We start from the raw sequence: 10,065 nt of genomic DNA, 5'->3' as shown, positions 1-10,065 counted from the left end.
GCGACCCCATAGACGCAACCCACCAGGCTCCCCCATCCCTGGGATTCTCCAGGCAAGAACACTGGAGTGGGTTGCCATTTCCTTCTCCAGCGTTCTTAAAAGCAGGAGATAAAATTCTCTTTGTGGTTAATGCCCTCTTTTGCACCACAAGAAAAGTAACATTCTTATCTTCCTTCTTTCTGCTGGTTGTGCAGGCTGCAAGGGTGGTATGTGCACGTGAGGTCCTTCATCAGGGCTTCACAAATCCATTTAAAACAGGGTTCCTCATTACACACCAGTCAGGATGGCTGCTATCCAAAAGTCTACAAGCAATAAATGCTGGAGAGGGTGTGGAGAAAAGGGAACCCTCTTACACCGTTGGTGGGAATGCAAACTAGTACAACCGCTATGGAGAACAGTGTGGAGATTTCTTAAAAAACTGGAATTAGAACTGCCATATGACCCAGCAATCCCACTTCTGGGCATACACACTGAGGAAACCAGATCTGAAAGAGACATGTGCACCCCAATGTTCATCGCAGCACTGTTTATAATAGCCAGGACATGGAAGCAACCTAGATGCCCATCAGCAGACGAATGGATAAGGAAGCTGTGGTACATATACACCATGGAATATTACTCAGCCATTAAAAAGAATTCATTTGAATCCATTCTAATGAGATGGATGAAACTGGAGCCCATTATACAGAGTGAAGTAAGCCAGAAAGATAAAGACCAATACAGTATAATAATGCATATATATGGAATTTAGAAAGATGGTAATGATAACCCCATATGCAAAACAGAAAAAGAGACATAGATGTAGAGAACAGACTTTTGGACTCTGTGGGAGAAGGCAAGGGTGGGATGTTTTGAGAAAACAGCATCAAAACATGTATATTATCTAGGGTGAAACAGATCACCAGCCCAGGCTGGATGCATGAGACAAATGCTCAGGCCTGGTGCACTGGGAAGACCCAGAGGAATCGGGTGGAGAGGGAGGTGGGAGGGGGGATCGGGATGGGGAATACATGTAAATCCATGGCTGATTCATGTCAATGTATGACAAAAACCACTACAATATTGTAAAGTAATTAGCCTCCAACTAATAAAAATAAATGAAAAAATAAAATAAAATAGGGTTTCTTTATTTATTTTCACAAAGAACAGTAGAGACATTCATTTCCCTTCAGAGAATAGTTCCATTTCCAATTTCCTCTTCCAACCCCATCTGTGGGAAATGGACTGATCTCGATAGCACACTAAAGGGGATGCAAAGAACAAGTATTTCTCCAAATCTGGCTTATTAAATCTTAATAACACCAGTTTAGAACCCCCAATAATCCAGTATAGTTTAATTATTGGAAGAAAAAAAACCTTAACTGATGGACTGGTAGATATGAAAACTCTGGTGGGAAGATTACCCTGAGAATAATACATGTGTGTGTTTGCTTAGTTGCTCAGTCATGTCCAATTCTTCGCATAACATGCAACAAATGTTTCTGACAGTTATTCACCATAGGAAAGAGAAAACAAAGCAAAAAACAGTCGAATTGATTATTTTGCAACTTCCATCCTAAACTGAACACTTAAAATTTTAGTCTCTAAAATATTCATTCAAATGTGTAAACTATTTTATGTTTTCTCTAAGAACAATAGATGATTATGATGACCAGTTGCTTTACTGTTGTGAACCTAGTAGACCCAGTTCAGTAATTTTCCCAAAAGAAAGGGTGTGTGTGACAAAAGTAAATAAGATGTCCATCTCCAGGAAATGAAAACTGACAGCAGTCTCAAAGGAAGCTCCTTCACAGAAACGATAGTAATAATAATGATAATAAATTATTATCCTTCCATACTGGGTACCAGAACATTTGTGGCAACTTTGCCTTCTCTGTGGTCATAAATGAAAGCATAACTCAACCCATACAGACTCTAGGAGCTACTGAAAACAGGTCTTCCCCTAGGATGGGTAACCACAATGATGAACACCTCTCACTAAGAATCAGCTTGTTTTCTCAAACTGTGTCTAATGAGGAAATTTTACATGGGAATACTTGTTAGCTCAAAGAAAACTGATAGAGAGTCTGTTGAAGAAAGAGAAGATTTTTTTTCCCCCTTACTTTGGGGACAATGGAAAACTCCATTAGTTTGGGGGAAGGTCTCAGTTAACCTGTGCAAATAGAGCAGGTGCTATTTTACTTCTATAGTTGAAAGCAGAAGGGTTTTTAGCTTGAAAGGGTGGAGCAACAATGATTCAACCCCTTCACAGTGGTTAAACTGAAAGTAAAACTGCCTCAAGTTAGACATTCCTGGTATAAAATGTATTGCTAAAGCTATTGGAACATTGTAATACACACATAAATATGGTAAAGACACATCAGGATTTCTCATGAAATATGCACCTCACTGTAGTAACCACACTGGTACAATATAAACCTTTCCCACATGTGCTAACAAATTTAGATCAATGGCAAAAGTAATATTTTCTAATATTATTTAACCACATTGACTAAGTGACGCAGTAATGAGGGGACATAACTGCTGTGTGAACAAAGGTACCAGTCGAACCAGTGCCGATGAAAATTCATATGTTTACGGAAATGCTCAAGAGTCTAGTCGCCTGACACACAGGAGGAGTTTGGTCAGGAAAGTGTACAATTCCACTCAAACTGTGACCCGGTGCTGTAAGTGACTGCAGTACTCCAGAAATTCTGGAAAATAAGGCTTTTCCACTTCAGCTTTCTGAAGCACTTTACAAACTGGTGTGGAACTTTCACTTTCTTCAAACAAAATACCTAAATCTTTGCATTTGAAAATGGGCCTCAGTCACACCATTTGGACCCTACTGCAGTAGAAAGTAAAGGGGGAAGGTCATGTGGGCAGCAGGCTATGCCAGAGGCACAACCTCGGACTTTGTACTAGTGATCCCTGGGGGGATTTCCTAATAAAGCTACACATTTCTAACACCGAGCAAAAACCCCATGGGGCTCTAGGTCATGGAACTTATCTCTTGAAAGATGCGTAACAACTTTTGAATTTTGTCTGTTTTAATAAAGCTTCCAACAGACGTATCATCGCTATGTGCTTACCCATCAAGAAGATGGAGGTGGGCTGGAAAGCAACACGGTGGAAAGATTTTTCTGTCTTTTCTTTTATCCCAGAAAAGACAGGAAAGATTTTTTGGTTCTGGGCAGCAGCCAAAGCCAAGAGAAATTTGACACCCCATAAAGTAACCTGGGCCGCTGTGCTTGGAACTCTCTTGCAGAGGGCGTTCCTAAGTCATATTTCTAATTATAAATTGAAAGCTTTTGTCCTCTTAAAGGAATGTCCTAAGTTGGTGAACAGGTGTGGAAAGCAGATTTTGGAATGGGGCAAGGAAGGCGGAGGAGTCAGAGCCTCTGAAATCATACCGCCTGGCAGCTGTTTGCTCCACCTAAATAGAAACCCAGCTCTTCATGGACACTGAAAACATACTTGGGATTTATTGAAGCATGAACTAATTTTCAGTGATTGAAATAAACAAGAATATTGTCACAATGTAAGGATTTTGATAGTAGCCAAGAACACTGGTAACCAATACGATATTCTGAACATCACAGCTCTTGCAACTCCAGGTCAAAGAGAAAGTATAGCTCACACTCATGTATATAAGGATGTGGACCGGGAATCCAGACTCTAGTCCCTGGAAAATAGGAAGTCCAGTTAGTATTTGCTTTAGCTCCTCCCGTTAGACCAAGATAGCCGGAGAACTTCTGTCACTTTTTTCCCCTTCCATTGTATTGCAAATCTAGTAAATCACTTGATATATAGAATCAAAATATTGATAATGCTTTATGGAAAAACCGAATGAACTTTTTGGCCAACTTAAGAGAAATCAGAGAAAAAGTCCTCTTATATTTACTCTTCACTTTTACTCTGTTGTAAATGGCAAGTGGCTTCAGAATCTCTAAGTTTATTATGTCTACTCAACTTTAGTGTTCACTTAGTTCCTCTGTAATATAATATCAACCTGAAGAATAAATGTTTAGTTGTCACTGCTTTTACAGAGATCATAGGCAAAATAGATTTTTAAATAAAGTTAAAGTTAGGTACCACATAACTTTATGATTATAATCTAAAACAAAACTGATGAGAGCACTTTGGTCCCTTGAATTGTTACAAAACTTATATACTAGCAACCACAATAAAAAGGAATTCAAAAATTTTATAAAATCGTGTCTTTTATCTTACCACAATTGAATGAGTCAATTCAAAATAAAAATAATTCAGATAATTCACCCTGTGTTAGAACATTGTACAATATTAGGTTTTGTTAGATGTCAAGAGTTATTTCTTAATATATAATGCAAAGTGTGCTCCCATGAATGAGTCAGAGCAAATTCTATTGCACTCACTTTGAAAATTAAATAGGAAATGCCTCCTTGTTACAATCCAAATTCATTTATTTATTATAGCTGGGGGTTGCTGATTTTTTTCTCCACCCCATATACCCTTAGCACTATTGTCTCTTTCTTGGTAGAACAAATTGAAAACTTTAACACAATTTAAATGTTAAATTTAAATTTAAATGTTAAATTTAACAATTTAACAACTGTTGCTTGTCCAGTATCTTGGCCAGAGCAGTCAATGCCACACAGCTTGGGACCAATTAAATATTGAACAGTTATTGCTGTAAGCAGTAAAGACAATACATATTGATTGCCACATTTCATCTTGGATGGAAGGAGACTCTCCTGTGACTCACAAAATGAATAGGATGTATTCCTTTCGATATGGGAAAACAGATTGAAAGTTAAGGAGCTCCATATACGTGCATTACCCTGAGATGCATGTCACTGATATTCCTGTACTGAGAATGTGATTCCTAGCAGCAGTTCTCAGCAACGGTTCAAACATCTCCCAGACCATCCGGCAGCTGTGTTGATAACGAATGTTCAAGGCAAGCAAACACAAAGTTTGACATCCGCTGAGAGTTGTAAATAGTACACCATTAATGCCTTAACATCTGCCTGGTAAACAAGAGCACTCTTTACAATTCATGTTAAAATGTTGCAATGAGGAATGAGAGACCTCTGTGTTTACATACAGAGAGATTGGCTTGGGAACTATTTATTATTCTGCTGGGTAACTAAGCAGCTGTTGTGATTAGTTCTTGACCTTTGTAAGAGGTCTTAACCTGGGACATCTGAGGCAGTTGCTCTGACTTATTGAATCTGCTTTTCTGTCACTGAATGTTCTCCTGAGAAACAGAAGCAATTTTCACCACAGAAAAGTTCTGCTGACTGGAAATGATCAGAACATCATTATTTGTTTGCAGGTGATGATGTCCTATTGACAGCTTGACCAACTGGCCCACATAATTTCTTAAGCTCATGTTCAAAGTCATCTTTCTTTTATCCCAGAAAAGACAGGTAACCATTCAGGATATGTAATTTATCCTCCAGCCTATTTAATTTCTCTACACAAGAGAAAATAAAAGTATTATTTATAAGCCAATGCAGGATTTTCTTATATCTCACTCACAAACTGTAAGCATATAAATTGACCATGAACATGGTGATAAAATATTATATTTCAGCATAGTTTCTGCAGGAGCTTTTTCCAAGTATCTATTGAGAGTACAGTTAAATGTCAATTTTTCATGTGAGGTCTTTCCATTCTTTTAATGCATTATTTTAAGAGGAACAGGAGACTGAATGGTTCAGAAGTGCATGTCTTGTAGCCAGAACAGCAGAACACTAACATTTCCTAGCTCTGATACGTCACACAAACACTTTGCTCTTCAAGACTTTCCTTCTCTGTAAAATGGGATGAATACCCCATTTGCTTTCTAGATTGTCATGAAGATTAAAGGGTTAATAATGAGAAGCATTTTGCTTAGTGACCAGAACATGACACAGAACTCAATGCCCATCAGCTCCACTGGCTTCTCCCATTTTGAATTGTTATTATCAATATGCTCTTTTCAAAGAAAAGATATCAGGGTTTAATTATTAACTATTGCATTTAAATAGACAAGAAAATATTGAATTTAAAATTCTTGACCAAGGCTCCCTTTAACACAAAGGTTAACTGACCACTACCCTGAAAGTACATAATATCTTTCAACTCATCAACCAAAATGAAACCAGATGATAAGTCATGGGTGTTTCTATTAAATGATAAGAGATAATCTTTAGTTATAACAGCCTCCCTTTATAGGCTTTTAGGGAAACTCTACTAAGATTAAGCCAAACTGAAAAATCAAAAAGGCAACTATTAGTTTGAGGATGTTGAAGTGATGCTTTACATTTGAATACATGTATGCACGTATTCACACAATATCTGATTTTACTTTTCCCCCTAGTTTAAAATAGTTATTCAATAATGATTTTTTTTTTTTCAGTTTTTCTGCATGAATAAACACTGGTGAGATTCAAAAAGTACTTTTCAAATTAATTCTGCATGATAACACATTGAGCTTAAAAGTAAAGCATCAGGGAGTTAATAATCTGAATACAAAATCAGTGAAGTAAAAAGAGCAAGAAGTTAATGCATACGATGGATTATATAGGGTAGTATGTCGCAGTTCCTGGTGTTGGAGTAAATACGGTATTTAAAAATAAAAGTTACTTCTGCTCCTTTGTCATTTATTATGGATTTTTTGGTCTCATTTTATCAACCAAATGTTCTGGACACAGAACGATCATAATTTATGGATAATTTTCTCCTTTCACTTTGTTCTCTCCAGAAATATTAGAGACCAAAGTGTGCCTTTCCTGGCACAAATTTATTTTATCATTATACCTTCCAAATATTGTGAGAAGTAGTTGACTAAAAAGAAATGGCAACCCACTCCAACATCCTTGCCTGGAAAAGTCTATGGACAGAGAAGCCTGGTGAGCTACAGTCCACTGGTTTACAAACAGTCAGACATGGCTGAGTGACTAACTACATAGTGGACTAAAAGCACATTACTAATCAAAAACACTATTCTTGTTTATTTTATAATATTTTATACTATTTTGAATTATTTTATTTTGACATCTCATTAGGTTTCAAAATGAACCAAAGCAGATTATAACCATTTATATCCACAAAGTTCACAATCAGAAAAAAACACAGCTTAGATTTTATTCATGCACAGATTCGTTGATTCAGTCCTAAAGTGGGAGGGCCCCGAAGTCCATCTCATCCAGTCACCTCATTTTGCTGAGACAATTCCTGGTCAACTCTAAATGCATTCCTTGATTTTGAAAGAATGACACAAAAGCCTACCAGTTGGCTCCACACTAGCCCACTATGACTCTATTCTAGTGTGATGTTCAGAACTTCCCCCCAAGGTAAATTGGATTTGGAAATAACTCTCTGTTATCTCGTGCCAGAAGGCTAAACTGCCATGGCCTGCATAGTCTGTTCACCTGTACCCTCATTAGGCTGGGCACATCTTTGGGTCTAGTCCCTTCTCTTCAGGCCCTTTGGGTTCCAGGTCCCTTAGCTGTAGGGCTGGACTGTGTCCCACTAGCCTATTTCTCAAGCAATGCCTTCCAATCTTGACTGTTTCTAATGGGTTCCCAAAGATAAGTCTTGCTTATCCAGCAAAGTAGCATTGCATTCCAAACAATTAATTCTCAAGCTATATCCCACTACTTTGATTATATTCAGTAACTGTATTAGAATTTGCCACACTCCAGGACTCACCAGAATCTTTTCTGACAGGAGGTAAAACAAAAGTTCAAGGTGCTTCTGCCCCAGCAGTTTCTTAGACTGCATTCATATTTCTCCTGGGCTAAACTCTCCTCTTTTCAAAGATGCTATGTTGCCCGAGAAATATCACCATTTGTGGCTATCCCTTTCTATCCACTGCCCTGATAGAATTTTAGATCAGGAAAAATAGATTAACTCACACAAATTAGTTGGTAATTATGAGTGATAATTGAAGGTTATTTATCAATTTGATCTATTTTAAGAATAATAAAGGAGGACTAAAGGGGAAGTAAAGAGTACAAGTTACATAACCAGATCATCTGCAAAGATATTATATTCAATTGAATTATTTTAAATAAATTTTTATTTTGCGATGATTGTAGATTTGCATGCAGTTACAGAAAAATAAAGCAGAGAGATGTCCTTTTTACCCTCATCCCCAGTGGTGAGATCTTACAAAACTATAGTACAATTTCACAACCAGGATATTAACACAGAAATACAGTCAAGATACAAAACACTTCTGTTTTACTCTTTTAGAACCACACTGAAGACCCTTCTGAGCTCTCCTCATATCCTCCCCAGTGCTTAATCCTGGCAACCACTTAATCTGTTTTCCATTCAAATTTTTTATTTTAAGAATAGTAAGTAAGTGGAATTATATAGTAAATAACTTTGGGGTTGGATTTTTTCACTCAGCACAATACTCTGGAGATTTATCCAGATTGTTGTATGTATCAATAGTTTTATTATTATTTTTATTCCTGAATGATATTCCATGATATGTATGTTCTATGCTGTGCTCAATTAGTCATACAAAATGGAATACCTGGGCTTTTTCTAGTTTCTAGCTATTATGAATAAAATCACTGTGAACATTTCTGTACAGGATTTTGTGTGGACATAAGTTTTTATTTCTCTGGAATAAAAGCCCAGAAGCGGCAATTACTGTATGATATGTTTAGGGTTGTTGTGTTTGTTTTTTTTTTTTTTTTGAAGAAAATGCCATCTTTCCAATATGGCTATACCATATCACATTCCCATCATCAAGCTATGAGTGATTCAGCTTTTCTGTCTTCACCAATATTTTCCATTGTCATGATTTTTTTTTTAATTTTGCCAATTATGGTTATGTGTGTAGTAATAGCCCGTGGTGCTTTTAGTTTCCATTTCTCTAATGCCAAATTATATTAAATGTGTCTTAATATGTCTATTTTCAATTTATTTATATTCAAATGAAATGTCTGTTTTAAAATATCTGTCAGATAATTCTAACATTTTTGTCATTTTGATAATGGCATCAATTGGTTTTTTCATTTAAGTTGAGATTTTGCAGTTTCTTGGTACAATTAATGATTTTCTACTGGAACCTGGACCCTTTGTGCACTACTAGACACTATGTCTTACTAGGTTACAGGTCTACTTTCATCCTCCTCTGGAGTTATCATCTAGAAGTTTCTCTCCTTTGTTAAACTGTCCCTTTACCAGTCCTTTAACTAAAGAAAACAGATACTACTGGGAAGGTTACTGGCTTCTGGAATATGTAAAGAATAAAGAGAACCCAGGGAACTCAGCTCAATGTTATTCCTTGAGTCCCAGGATGCCTAGGCAGTCCAGTCTGCAGCTATGGCTCTATTTTTCATTCTTCTTATGTTTATTTTACAAATATATAAACACAAATGTATATACTATAAATGTAAATATACACTTTTATGTTAGATATGTATATGTATATAACAGCATAAGATTATATACAGTGTATAGTTATATGTAATTTACATTTTTGAACTGTTTATATGTTTGAATTCTTTAATTGTATTCATATAATTCATATATATAAGTTTCCAGGGCTTCCCACTATATTTAGTGGGAAAAATAGGAAAAAGTGTTCCCAATAGGAAAAATGTGTCCCCAGAAGCCAAAGTTTCACCATTGAATTTGAAGGATTTCTTTTCCTCCCCTTGAATCTTTCTTTTAGAGATGACAAAGGGTTTTTATAAAAAACAACAATGGTCCACTTATTTTTGAGCAAGTTATATTCAATATGAAAATTTTTTATTATTTTAAAAATTTCTTTAAAGTAGAAAACAATAGATGATGAGTAAATAAATCAATAAAATGCATTTTACAATAGTAAATCATTGCATTATACAAGTAGATTTAACAATAAAGATAATTCAGAGCACCAGAGATAAGGAAAATAAGGGTACAATTCCACTACAATTTGCTGAAGGCATTTCAGATTTCATCTTTTTGGTGAAACTTGTTCCAAGGGTAATTTGTCTCCATTGTTTTCCTCAAGTGTACTCCGTGAGCATTAAACATGCCCACATTGTGTACTGACAGCCTGAGATGTCTTCTCCAGTTAAGTAGAAATTGTGCAAAGTGATAAGGTGG

The sequence above is a fragment of the Dama dama genome, chromosome 5 (genome assembly GCF_033118175.1).
Source record: "Dama dama isolate Ldn47 chromosome 5, ASM3311817v1, whole genome shotgun sequence".
Lineage (NCBI taxonomy): Eukaryota > Metazoa > Chordata > Mammalia > Artiodactyla > Cervidae > Dama > Dama dama.
The sequence above is the reverse complement of the archived record's forward strand: the minus strand, read 5'-3'. Positions refer to the sequence as shown.